The sequence below is a fragment of the Diadema antillarum genome, unplaced genomic scaffold, assembly GCF_040938485.1.
Source record: "Diadema antillarum isolate AM-2024a unplaced genomic scaffold, OU_Dant_1.0 scf00000120, whole genome shotgun sequence".
Classification (NCBI taxonomy): Eukaryota; Metazoa; Echinodermata; class Echinoidea; order Diadematoida; family Diadematidae; genus Diadema; species Diadema antillarum.
This window is the reverse complement of record NW_027271009.1, coordinates 1,979,437-1,994,485: the sequence shown is the minus strand read 5'-3', so window position 1 is coordinate 1,994,485 and position 15,049 is coordinate 1,979,437.

Genomic DNA, 15,049 nt, shown 5'->3' with positions numbered 1-15,049 from the left:
GCTACATTCTCTCAATCCTTATGTTTATGAAGGTGAACTTGTCTTTTCTGATACCCAGCAACGTTTAAAGTCTAAACGTTAAGCCAGTAGGACAGGTGCCTATAGTAACGTTCATAATAGGCCTATACAGATAGGTCTTAGGGCCTATCTATTTGTGCAAAAAATACAAGCTGAATAGCAAAATGATGCCACAAAGCCAGTGGCGTAACTACGGGGGGCACGGGTGCCCCCCCCCCCCCCCCCCCCAATCCGCTGGTAAAAAAAAAAAAAAAGAAAAAAAAAAACCTACCAAAATGGTAATTCAAGGGTCAGTAAACTGCTTTTGAAATCGACATGAAAGGGTGATCAAGAAAAAAGATATTTTTCTAAGATTTCTTTTAACCATAATTAAAGAGGTATATAGTGTGAAACATTAAAAAGCTGGTCCGCATTCTGAATATAAGCATGGATGTGCGCAGTGTACGCAGAGCATCCGAACGTCAGAGAGTCGCTGCAATGTTGAGCAATGTGATGTAGGTTGTACACATTTGCTATCAAAGCTAGATCATTGATTTTGCAGTGTTGCTTTACATACTAGTCTATATTAAAATGCCTTGCATTGCCAATATTAAGACTTACCTTGGCTATTTCCTAACTTTTCCATCTATATGAAACACACACACTCACAAACACACAAAAAAATTAGGGGATGCTCTGTATATAAAGTGCAGATTTTGGACATCCTTCTCCCGCTTCGTCACTTCGACGACGCCCCCTCGCTGGTCATACCTCCCCCAATCATGAACATAAACCGACACCCTTGACTACCAGTGGCGGATCCAGGGGGCGCACTGGGCGCCCCCTCCCTCCAAAGCGACAAGTACATGTAGCTGCTACAAACGACAGTTTTTAGACTGTAAAATGTCAACATCGCTCGCTCCCGTTTAATCGTTATGCCATTCTCCTGACGTTGCTGTCAGTAATTGTCAGCAATTGCGCCCGGTGCGCCCCTCCCCGTAATTTCCAAAGCGAAAAAATATAGCTACAAGCGGCAGTTTTTTGACTGTACACAATGTCGAAATTTTCAAGCTCGCTCGCTTCGCTCGCTCGCATTTAATCGTTATGACATTCTCCTGATGTTACTGCCATCGCCAGCAGTTGCGCCCGGTGCAACCCCCTTAATCCCCCCCCCAAAAAAAAAAATACATATATATATTTTTTATTATAGCTGAAACGGCAGTTTGGTGACTATGTAAAAATGTCAAAATTTTCAAGCTCGCTCGCTTCGCTCGCATTTATGTACTGTGTACCGTTATGCAATTATGATGTTGCTGCCATGAGGTGCCCCCCAATGTCTTGACCCAAGGTACGCCACTGCACAAAGCAACCAGATTCGAGAATTTGTCAAGACTGACAAATTAGGTGATCCGATATAGGGGCCTACAATGTATCCTGTCTTATTGAGGAGATTTGTGACATTCTCATCGAAGACTAGAAGGGAATCAAACCTGTCATGACTTAACAGTCTGTTAGACTCTACAGATTTACGGAATTAAGGACATAATGTTTTGACCTTTGATCCCACTTTGCACACCCAAGATGGCATCTGAGCAAAAAAATTGTTATATATGAAATCATTCATGCAACATGGTCTATACGTGTACAAAATATGGCAAAGATAGGACAAATTAGTTACCAAGATACAGGACGAAACATTATGACCTTTGACCATACTTATGTACCTACAAAAGACGGTGTCAGATGAATTCATTGTTATAATTTTTTGTCCCCGCCGAACGAGTTCGAGCAGGGGACTATGAAACGGGCTCCGTACGTGTGTGTGTCCGTGTGTCCGTCCGTCCGTCTGTCCGTCCGTCCGTGTGTCCGTGTGTCCGTGTGTCCGTGTGTGCGTCCGTGTGTGATCAAAATCTTCAATTTGCTACTTCTCTGTCATTTATGAGCCAATTTTGATTCTGTTTGCTTTATATGATAGCACTACATGGGAGCTTTGAAACTTCTACACAGAATTTCAGTCGTGACCTTTGACCTATATTGTACATTTTGCTACAAAATGCTACTCCTTCGCCATTTCTAACCCGATTTCGATTCCGTTTGCTTTATGTGATGGCACTAGGTGAGGGCTTCAAAACTTCTACACAGAATTTTGACCTTTGACTTCTTTGACCTTTGACCTTGATTTTTTGACCTGTATTGTACATTTTGCTACAAAATGCTACTCCTTCGCCATTTCTAACCCGATTTCGATTCCGTTTGCTTTATGTGATGGCACTAGGTGAGGGCTTCAAAACTTCTACACAGAATTTTGACCTTTGACTTCTTTGACCTTTGACCTTGATTTTTTGACCTGTATTGTACATTTTGCTACAAAATGCTACTCCTTCGCCATTTCTAACCCGATTTCGATTCCATTTGCTTTATGTGATGGCACTAGGTGAGGGCTTCAAAACTTCTACACAGAATTTTGACCTTTGACTTCTTTGACCTTTGACCTTGATTTTTTGACCTGTATTGTACATTTTGCTACAAAATGCTACTCCTTCGCCATTTCTAACCCGATTTCGATTCCATTTGCTTTATGTGATGGCACTAGGTGAGGGCTTCAAAACTTCTACACAGAATTTTGACCTTTGACTTCTTTGACCTTTGACCTTGATTTTTTGACCTGTATTGTACATTTTGCTACAAAATGCTACTCCTTCGCCATTTCTAACCCGATTTCGATTCCATTTGCTTTATGTGATGGCACTAGGTGAGGGCTTCAAAACTTCTACACAGAATTTTGACCTTTGACTTCTTTGACCTTTGACCTTGATTTTTTGACCTGTATTGTACATTTTGCTACAAAATGCTACTCCTTCGCCATTTCTAACCCGATTTCGATTCCATTTGCTTTATGTGATGGCACTAGGTGAGGGCTTCAAAACTTCTACACAGAATTTTGACCTTTGACTTCTTTGACCTTTGACCTTGATTTTTTGACCTACCACATTGTACATTTTGCTACAAAATGCTACTCCTTCGCCATTTCTAACCCGATTTCGATTCCGTTTGCTTTATGTGATGGCACTAGGTGAGGGCTTCAAAACTTCTACACAGAATTTTGACCTTTGACTTCTTTGACCTTTGACCTTGATTTTTTGACCTGTATTGTACATTTTGCTACAAAATGCTACTCCTTCGCCATTTCTAACCCGATTTCGATTCCGTTTCGCTTTATGTGACGGCACTAGGTGAGGGCTTCAAAACTTCTAAACAGAATTTTCACCTTTGACCCCTTTGACCTTTTATCTTAATTTTTGACCTATATTATAGATTTGCTTCTGAATGCTTCTTCATTGCCATTCTTTGGCCGGTTCCGATTCTGTTTGCTTAACCAATTTCCTTTTTTTTTCTTACCCCTTCTACAATCATTGGCACTCTTCGTATTATTCACAGCCATTTATTTTCATTTTCAAATCGGACATTTTTTATTTTTAGCTGAAGGACATCCATGTTGATATGTGCAACATCAATCTGAGCCCACCAAAAGTGTGCCTTCAAAATCATTTGTTGTTGTTGATGTTTATAAAACAACTCATAATAACAGTCAGTAACAGCTGTGAACAGTATGATGTGTGATCTGCGTCCCAGTCGCGGTGCCGGGCAACATGCTGCACTCACCTTAGCATGTAGCTGAGTGCAGAATGGCTGAAGGATCACAATGCATGCATCGTTGGTGTTATCAAATTCTGCAAGTTTTGTCAAGTTCTCCATGCACTAACATTTCTTTTTCTGTTTCGAGACATACACAGTTGGGTTCTCAAGTTCTGCATGCACCAACATGATTTTTTTTTTTGGGTTGTTCAATTTACAGGTAATGGACCACAACCTCAGTTTTGTCCCTTACAGATCATTGATCACTTTGAGCTGTCATCTTGAGCTTTGCAGTCCTGATGTTTAGTATTTGAAAAATGTAAAATACCTCAGTGATAAAAAAAGTCACGACAAAGTTGTCATTTACAAAAAAAAGACAACAAAGTTGCAACAAAGTTGTTATTTACCAAAAAAGTTTTCCATGCACTAACATTCCTTTTTTATTGACTGTTGTTTTGTTTGTTTTTACTGTTTGTTTTCAGACATACACAGTTGGGCTCTCAAGTTCTGCATGCACTAACATGATTTTTTTTTTTTGGTTGTTCAATCTACAGGTAATGGACCACAACCTCAGTTTTGTCCCTTATTTTATATTCTTATTCTTACAGGTCATCACTTTGATCTGTCATCTTGAGCTTTGCAGTCCTGATGTTTAGCGTTTGAAAAATGTAAGATGCCTCGGCGATCGAAAAAGTCACAGGTGCTTCGAGCTCGACATACACTTTGTCAAAAGCCAGACATCACTCTTGACCAAGGAAATCTAGAGCATCAAAAGCAAAATGAAAGCTGTCCGCTGAAGTGCACTCAGTTTAACAATAGCAGCAGGGAAACCAATGCAACACAGACTTTAGCAGAGAATGCACAGCTTACCCAACAAAAGCAACAAAATGAAGAATTTAAACAGTCTATAAGCAAAGACAATGAAGTCCCAAGCAGAAAGAAACAGGAACAACAGGTTCCAACGTTTGATTTTGCAGAAGCGATTTTTACAAAGACCAGTAGAGCCAGTAAACATGGATCAAAAAACAAACAGAACAAAGAGGCCATCCGCAGTAAGCACACTGAAGGAATGTGCAACAATGGAAAAGAGATCATCCACAGTAAGCATATTGAAAGTATGCGCAAACAAAGATTTGAAGCTTCGTACAGAGCAAGAGAACAAGAGGTAAATAAAATGAGAATGAAAACGATACGCAGTGATCATGAGTACAGAGCCAAGGAACGTGAGAAAGACAGACAACGTAAAAGGATGAAACGAGCTGATAATGAATATACATCAAAAGAGCAGGACCTAAATAGAATGAGAATGAAGAGAGCACGCACAGATGTTGATTACACAGCAAAGGAGCAGCAAGCCAATAGAACAAGAATGAAAAGGAGACGTACAGATGATGAGTATGCAACAAAGGAGGAGCAAAGAGATAGAACAAGAAAGAAAAGGAGACGTACAGATGATGAGTATGCAACAAAGGAGCAGCAAGCAAATACAAAAAGAATGAAAATGAGACGTACAGATGATGAGTATGCAACAAAGGAGCAGCAAAGAGATAGAACAAGAAAGAAAAGGAGACGTAGAGATGATGAGTATGCAACAAAGGAGCAGCAAGCAAATACAAAAAGAATGAAAATGAGACGTACAGATGATGAGTATGCAACAAAGGAGCAGCAAAGAGATAAAACAAGAAAGAAAACGAGACGTGCAGATGATGAGTATGCAACAAAGGAGCAGCAAAGAGATAGAACAAGAAAGAAAACGAGACGTACAGATGATGAGTATGCAACGAAGGAGCAGCAAAGAGATAGAACAAGAAAGAAAACGAGACGTACAGATGATGAGTATGCAACGAAGGAGCAGCAAAGAGAGAGAACAAGAAAGAAAAGGAGACGTACAGATGATGAGTATGCAACAAAGGAGCAGCAAAGAGATAGAACAAGAAAGAAAACGAGACGTGCAGATGATGAGTATGCAACAGAGGAGCAGCAAAGAGATAGAACACGAAAGAAAACGAGACGTGCAGATGATGAGTATGCAACAAAGGAGCAGCAAAGAGATAGAACAAGAAAGAAAACGAGACGTGCAGATGATGAGTATGCAACAAAGGAGCAGCAAGCAAATACAAGAAGAATGAAAATGAAACGTACAGATGAGGAATACACAGCAAAGGACCAGCAAACAAATAAAGCAAGTAAACAAAGAAGACGCACAGACAGTGAATACACAGCTAGAGAGCAGGAAGCAAATAAATCTAGAATGAGAAAGATACGGACACAAGATCAGTATAAAGCAAAAGAACATCAAATAAACAAAACCAGGATGAAGACAAAACGAACATGTACTGAGTATGTAGCCAAAGAAAAGAAATCTACTCAACAGAGACTTCAGCAAATAAGATCTTGCAAAACTTCTCATGTAAAATCAGTTGAAACAGTTCTTCAAGAATACAAGAGAGCCATCGCCGAAGGACCCACTTACACATGTGCCTGTTGTTTCAGACTTTTATTCAGGCGATCCATGGTGCAAGTAAAATTATCCAATTATGGAAGGTGTCCACCAAACATTCTGCGGAAATGCATTTCAACAACATTCTCATTGATCTGCAAAACATGCCACAGAACATTGCAGAAAGGAAACATGCCTGCCCAATGTCACCAGAACAATTTGTTGTTAGTGGATATTCCAAAAGAGCTGAAAGAACTGTCATCCCTAGAATGCCTTTTGGTTGCGAAAATCATTCCATTTATGCACATTGTATCTCATACTAAAGGAGCCCAGCATGGTTTGAAGGGTCATGTTGTTCTTGTGCCAGCCGATCTATCAAAAGTCTGCAAAATGCTACCAAGATGCACCAACAATGATAATATCATAACACTCGCCCTAAAGAGGAGACTTACTGATAAAAGTGCTGTCCACAAACAGTTCATCCGACCAACATGTGTCAATGCTGCATTACTCAAACTCAAGCAAAGCAACCCCTTCTACAAAGATGTCACTGTAGATACATCATGGGAAAATGTATCGCAGCAGTCAGATCCATACCTCTGGGAGCTTCTGACACAACCAGTCAACCCAAATTCTCAACCGTCCACAAGTACGCAAGAACATCCAATTAATTTTAGAACTTCACATCAAACTGGGTTAGGCCAGCAGTCATCACAATGCCCCAATGACACCCTCACAGACAGTGAGGATGAAGTTGAAAAGGAAACACCAGCTGAAGTTCAACAACAATTACACAACAAACGGTCACTAAATGCAGTGACATGTCTGCAACCAACACATGGACCATCATTGTCCACTGAACAAATACTAGACATTGCACCAGCAGAGGGACAGATACCTGTGAGTGCTACTTCTGAGCCAAACTGGGAACCTATGGCATTTCCAAAGCTGTTTGCTGTTGGGAAAGGACATTTTAATGACAACAGACCGAAAAAGCTAACACCTGCCAAATATTTAAATGCCAGGTTACAAAATGCTGATGATCGATTTGCAACAGCTACAGAATACATCTTCCATGGACTGCACTGGCTTGAGAGTGAACGATTAAAGAGTACCATTAACATATCCAAAATGAAAAGGCACCAGCAAGATATCAATGCAGGCAAACTTAAAGATCCACAAACTGTCCATCAACTGATTTCCAATGATGAAATGTTCACAACCTTTAAGACAATCAGAGGGACACCCCAATACTGGAGAAACATGCAGTTGGATATGTTAGCTAAGATCAAGCTCTATGGACCTTACACATTCTTCATTACGGGCTCTGCGGCAGAATTTCACTGGACAGAAGTTATTCAAGTGATAGGCAAACAGTATGGACAGCATTTCAGTGAAGATGACATCAAACAAATGGACTGGCAGACAAAGAGGAAGTGGCTTCAAACAAACCCAGTAACTGCTGCCAGACAAATTGACTACATCTTTGAACAGCTGTGGGATAAAGTCCTCCTCAGTAGTGTTCATCCTGTTGGACAGATCCTCAATTATGACATACGTAAGGAGATGCAAGGTCGAGGAACACAACACTTTCATGCAGCAGTGCATGTGAAAGATGCACCACGACTGGACCAAGAATGTGATGAAGAAGTCATACAGTTTGTAGACAAATATGTGACATGCTCCATCCCAGCTGAGGAAGAAGACTCAGAATTGCATCATCTTGTCAAAACAAGACAAATTCATCATCACACCAGAACATGCAAGAAAAAACTAGGAGTTACATGTCGCTTTCATTTTCCATGGCCACCATCAAGCAAAACAATGATTTGTCGTCCAGCTGAAAAGGATACTAATCCAAAAGATGTCAAAAAAGCCACAGATGTACTAAAAAAAGTTCTCACTGCTCTTGCCCAGATGGATCCAACTCAGCCTCCAGCAGAAAGTGAATTGCTCAGACAAGCAAATGTCAGTGAAAATGACTATTATGCATCTATTCAAGTTGCTTTCAAACGTGAGACAATTGTAATGCAACGCACAACATCAGAGACCTGTGTTAATAACTACAATTCTGTCATTCTCAAAGCTCTACAAGCAAACATGGACATCAAGTACATCACCAATGTCTGGGCATGTATTGCATACTTGACATCCTACATGTGCAAACCTGAACGAACAATGAGTGAACTCATGAAAAAGGCATGCAAGGAAGCAGATGACATAAACATTCAAAACAAACTGCATCATATTGGACAAGTATTTCTCAAATGTCGTGAGGTGTCAGAACATGAAGCTATAGCTCGTGTCCTTTCTCTCCCACTACGGCGATCTAATACCAAGGTGACTTTCATACCAACTGGCCCAAAAGAACAAAGAACACGGATGTTAAAACCAATGAACGTCATCGCGGAAATGGATGACCAGGAGGATGATGTGTATGTTTCCAGTATGCTCGACAAGTATGCTGCCAGGCCCGACAGTTTAGAGGATGTATCCTTGGCCCATTTCTGTGCAAATTATGTGACACGACCTAACACTGACACAACTGAAAACCAAGAAGAACAACTTGAAGTTGATGAAAGTATCACCACAAAGAAAGTTCAGCTCAAGAATAACCTTGGTATTATGTGCAAAAGACTAAAACCATGTGTTCTTCGCTACCATAGTGTGTCAAGAAACAAAGATCCCGAGTTGTATCATTTCAGACTGTTGTTGCTATATTATCCATGGCGCCAGGAAGAAAGTCTTCTCCATGCTGATGGATCATGGACCTCCAAGTACAAAGAGGTCTCAGATCAAATACTGCCAACTATCCAAGCATTTGAGCCTTTCCATGAACATGTTGAGAATGCAGTAGAAGACATTGACTTGGATGAGGGTCTTTGGGCTGACCCAGAACTTGAGCAACAAGAGACCAGTCATCATATTGACCCACAGTTTGCAGGTTTGGACCCAGATTTACTGGAGTATGATCAAGTTCCAAGTGACAAACCTGCCTCTGGAAGTTATACAGTACATGCTTCCACTACATTCTCACCAGATTCACAATACTATGACCTCATATCTTCTCTGAATGATGAACAGTACAAATTATTTAGTTACATATTCCAGTGGAGCACAAATATTTGTCATTCAACTTTGACAGATATTCATCCAGACCCATTCTACATTTTCTTATCTGGAGGAGCAGGTGTAGGAAAGAGTCATCTCATTCATGCTATTTACCAAGGTGCCATCCGTGCCTTACGACAGCCTGGCCAAAATCCTGATCAACCAACAGTGTTACTCACCGCATCAACAGGAAAAGCTGCTGCTAACATCAATGGCACAACATTGCATTCGGCTTTCAACCTGCCAGTTCGCCAACGTGGAAAAGCTTTTCAGTATCGCAAGTCAAGTGATGAAAAACTCAACACAATGCGAGCCATGTACCAAAATCTCAAAGTCATCATTATTGACGAAATCTCCATGGTTGGAGGGAGTACACTAGAGCATTTGTCACTAGCATTGCAAGATATTTTTGGCAATGACAAACCCTTTGCCAGTGTATCAATACTTGCTGTTGGAGATTTATTCCAGTTGCCACCATGTGGAGATAGAGCTGTATTTCAGACACCCAAGCTTGATTACAATGTTCTATGTGGCTCAATTTGGAAACAGCATTTCCAGCTGTATGAACTCACCACAATTGTACGTCAACGAGAAGATGCTCAGTTTGCTGAAATACTATCCAGAATACGTGTCGGAGATCTCCAACCCCAAGATATGGAAGAATTAGCTGCCCTTCAACAGACAGATGAGTCATTACTGCCACCCAACACACTGCATCTGTTCTTTACAAATGACCAGGCAAACAAACACAACCAAGAAATGCTCTAAAAATCAGATGCCCCACAAATTACAGTCACAGCTTCTGATTCTAGAACAGATCTTCAGACTGGTACCTGTAATGTTACCATAACGTCAAATAATATCCATGAAACAGGTGGCTTACGTAAAACACTGCAACTGTGTGAAGGAGCACGATGGATTCAGACTAAAAACACAGATCTCTCAGACCATTTGGTGAATGGTGCCACAGGGACTATTGTGAAGCTTCATATCAGTCCATCAAATCCACTAGGAGGTATCATTTATGTACAGTTCGATGATGAAAAGGCAGGAATTAATAGGAGACACAATCCACCTCATCTAAAGCATGCAGTACCTGTCAGGGCAGTGACAGCCAGGTTTCCTCTGTCACCCAAATCTCCAGTAATGGTAGAGAGAAAACAGTATCCAGGAATGCTAGCATGGGCACTCACTGCACATAAAGCTCAAGGGAGTACCTGCACTCACATCATAGCTGATCTATCAATGCCTCCTCAAGTCAAGTCACCACCACCTGGTCTCACCTACACAATCATAAGTCGGGCCACAACTCGTCAAGGTGTAAAGCTCATAAATTTTACTCCAGACAAAATCAAGGTCAACAATGCTGCACTGCAAGAAACTGTCCGAATGCGCAACTCAAGTGTATTCAAGTGGCAGCACCAATTGCTTGAGAATCACACAGAACTGACTATTGCTCATCTTAATATGAGATCATGGAAGTCCCATTACAGGCATATAATAAAGGATCCACTTATATCAAAGTGTACCATACTAGGCCTGTCAGAAACACATACATCACCATCTTCCTCCAACCTAGCTCCGCCTGGTGACAAATGGCAAGTTGTTCATCATCACACTCAGCATGGTCTTGCACTTCTTGTACAAGGCACAACCGCTTCAATAAAGCAGCTTCAAGTTCCAGCTCCTCATCTCCAGTGTCTCCCATGCATTGTGAATGTAGACGATCACTCCTGCCTCATAGTCATTGTCTATAGGCCACCTGGACCATTGCAAGGTTATGCAAGTCATATCAACAACTTCCTAAGCAATGCACCTGTTACACAGTACCCTACATACGTCATGGGAGATTTTAATATGGATCTTTCTGCCAAACAACAACTAGAGACAGTATTTCACAGCCATGGCTTCAACCAACTTATCAGCACACCTACTCACCAACGTGGAGGAGTATTAGATTTGATCTTCACCAACACACCCCAGGGCCAGTATGGAGTATCCCCAATTCCATACAGTGACCACTGCATTGTCTGGACCACAGCGACCCATCATCCATAGACTACCAAGTGCCCCTATCCCGTAGGTAAATATTGTATCAACAAATTACCATTTTATCCCTGTTTAAATGTATACAGACAAAACCCTTTTATATGCATACATCAACATACTGCTTTCTAAGCAAACAAGACTTAATGACTTCACAGCCTGCTAATATTGTATTTACTACAACAAAAATATAACTGAGTTAGTGTGTAATATTAACAAAAATACCACTTTATACTCTTACCACAGTAAGTGTATATCCACTTATAAAGGTTTTTTTTTATACTATCTAACTTCAACTTCAATCCTTTCCCATTAACAACTTTTCTCCTATTTGTCTCCACATGCAGCAAATTATACAATTTATTACATAATTTCACTTACCTTGTAAGAAACATTCTTTTTATTACAGGATATAGCTCCATTGGAGACGTGTACCTTTCCACTTTATTATAACTAAATATCAACTGCTTGTTATGACACTGTATGGTAATCACAATATACTACTTAAATAATATCTTTAGCTGCAACAAACTCACTGATGTCAGTCCAAAGATTTAAACTTCCGGCGGGGACATATATTACGCACCGCGTAATTTCTACTTTTCCTTGTTTTTTATGAAATAATGAACGTGACATGGACTAAGCATGTGCAAAATGTGGGGGGGGGGGTGTTTTTCTTGAGCTAAACTGAAAAGAAAGTCACCGAAAGAAAGACATAAATATCTCCCGACATCGAAGCTACGTACCAGGTTTTTGGACGTATAATCCCGACTTCCAATAAAGAAAATGGAGCATATGAACGATAGCCTAAAGTCTCCGCTACAACATATTAATATCTTGGAGAAATTCAATAAATGAAAAATTAGCTATGTATAGTGCTCGATAAAGACAGTCATGTCATTTTTCATTTCAAGAAAAAAAAATGTACTCCCATAGAGACAATACCTCATTTGCACAGCCGAAATGGCGTCCGACCAAAGCGTCGTTATTTTACCTAATGATCCTAATGGCATCTGAGCTAAGTTGTTATTTTGTGAAATGATTCTCGCAACATGGTCATTACGTGTGCAAAATGTGGGAAAAATTGGACGTGTATTCACCAAGATACAGGATTAAACACTTTTGACCTTTGATCCTAATTTACCTACCCAAAATTGTGTCGGAGGAAGTAGGCTTAGTTGTTATTTTATGAAATGATGTTCGTGACATGAACTAAACATGTGCAAAATGTGGGGTTAATAGGACTTGTGTTCTTGATCTACTGTAGTATACACAGAAAGTGGAAGAAAGAAAGAAAAATAAAGAAAAAATTAGGGTATTGTTTAGAAATTTGAAGGAGAAGCAAAAAAAAAATCAGAAAAAGATAAAGTTAGGAAGGGAGAATAAGACTAATTAAAAAAAAAGAAAAAAAAGTGTTAAAAAAAAGCTCAAGAATTGGCAGGGATGAGTCACTGACGGTATCAAGCAAAATGACATTATGTCGAAGCCAAGTGCCAATTTCAACCAAGTTTTTCGACGTGATCCCGACATCTATTGAAAAAAAGAGGAACGAAACGATAGCTCAAGGTCTCAGCTACAACATATTAAAATCTGGGAGAAATTCACTGAAGTGTAAGTGAAATAGTGCTCGATAAAACAGTCATGTCAATTTTCATTTCCAGAAAAACTGCACTCCCATATAGAGATAACACGTAAACTAATCAAATTTGACAAGGTTTAAAGTGAAAACTAAGTTTCGGTAAGTGCTTGAGAACCCGTCTAGCACCGTTTCATTTTTTCTTGCAATATATCGAAAGAGTCCACTAAGAAACTTACCTGGCTGACGCGGTTTGCCGGAATGATGAGTCAGTTTGGAGTATTTTGAGAAAAATAATAATAGTAGGAAAACCGACTTTTGTTCCAGAAGGCTCCAGACTATCTCGGTCTCGGGAAAAATTCGACCCTACTTCAGACATTTCACACGCATTTCGTGATCGCCACATTCTACTGGCCACTGCATAATACCAAATGAGGCCTAACTGAATGGACAGGAAAGTGCGTGCTAACGTAATCAAAACGTAAACAAAACAAAAATGACAGCGCGCGGTCCTCAGTTGCTGAGACGCGCGGTCTTTGGAGTTTTTGTTGTTGTTTATCAAGCGCCTTTGATTGTTTTAGAGGTGCTTGATAGGCGCACACTAATTTTGCATGCGCGCAAAAGAGGTTTTTGATGCGCGCGTTGTAACAACTCGGACCATTCTGCGAGTAGCCAGAACACGAAGCGCTAGTTTATACAGGCCGCTCCCATAGGACAACAATGTACAATCAGAGGGACAACCATTACAACTCATCCCGCCGTCAGAGCGAAGCCGAGTTCTCCCCGAGTCCGAGTCTAGCCTGACCCCGTTTGGGTAAGTTCTGAGATTGAACGTTTTTGGTTAATATTTCGCATTTTCGTCGTTACCCATCGAATATCTTGTGATGACATCGTTATCCTGCACATTTCCTAAGCATACGTTCACATTTGGGAGCGAAATTTGACGACTTTTGCAGGCGTACCAGAACTTTGTTTGGGCTTTAACTTTAAATCCATTTTTACGAGGTGATGACGTCATCCAATCAAAAATTTAATAGCACGTTGCTGAAAGAACTCTTTGAACGTCCGCGCGTCTAAAATCTAAAAGCTCCCTAATGTTTCAATTTTTTAACAATTGTGACATCACAAAGCAATGCTGACTTCGCTTCGCGCACTGCGCATCACTCTGTGAAATCTTTTTAACAAAGCAATGATTGTGACGACACAGAGCAACTTCGACATTGCACACTGCATGCTGCGTACAGTCACTCTGTGATAAATGTAACATTTTTCTAACAAAACTATTGTGACGTCACAAAGCAATAATGACATTGCGCACTGCTTCGTACCTGCTTCGTACCGTCACTCTGCGAATGTAAAGATGTAACACCACCAAAGAGATTTTCCCCAGTGCGGAGAAAAATCTCTTTGAACGCCACAAAACAGTTCTGGCATCGTGCGCGGCTTCTCAGGGTCCACAGAGTGCCTTCATGTCACACCCGAGGCACGACTTCTCGCCTCGCACATCCCCCCCCCCCCACTTCCCCCCTTTTTTTGCTTAACTTTTTGAATAAAACAAAAAAAAATCAACAACAAACAAATGTATTAATTTGCCTAATTCCGAGTTTCTGGTTAAGAATACAAATAAAATGTTAAAAGTATACTTGCATACATACTACAATCGCTGAGAAATTTCGTCCGATTTTGACGAAATTTACCACATTCCGAGGTTTAATGGTGCAAATTTGATCATGGAGTGCATTGCACTAGAGTAAAGGTCTCACGGTTTTAATATAGTGAACCATCCGATGTTTATATTTGATTGTGGTACAGAAAATGTGCTAAAAGGCCAGCGGGAGGTAACGGGAAGAGAATTTTATAAAAGTCCCCCCCCCCCCCCCCCCAAAAAAAAAAAAAAACAAAACAAAACAAAACAAACAAACAAACAAACAACTACTTAGATGTGTTTGAAACCAGTTCAATGGGTAACAGAAGAGAGGGAGCTAGAGCCTTGGTGATATCCTTTTCTTTTTTCTTTTCTTTTTTTTGGACAGGAAACTCGAGACAAAACAGTCAAAGATAAGATTTCGGGAAAGATCAAAGTCTGACCATGCTTTCTTCAATGGAGAGTTATGATTATGAAGAACCCTGTATGACAAACAAATCCATGATTATCTATTGCTGACAAAATGATAAAGTGATGCGATAAGATAGCGTAAAGTCAAATTCATTTAATACGAAGAAAAAACTTCAAAACGTATACA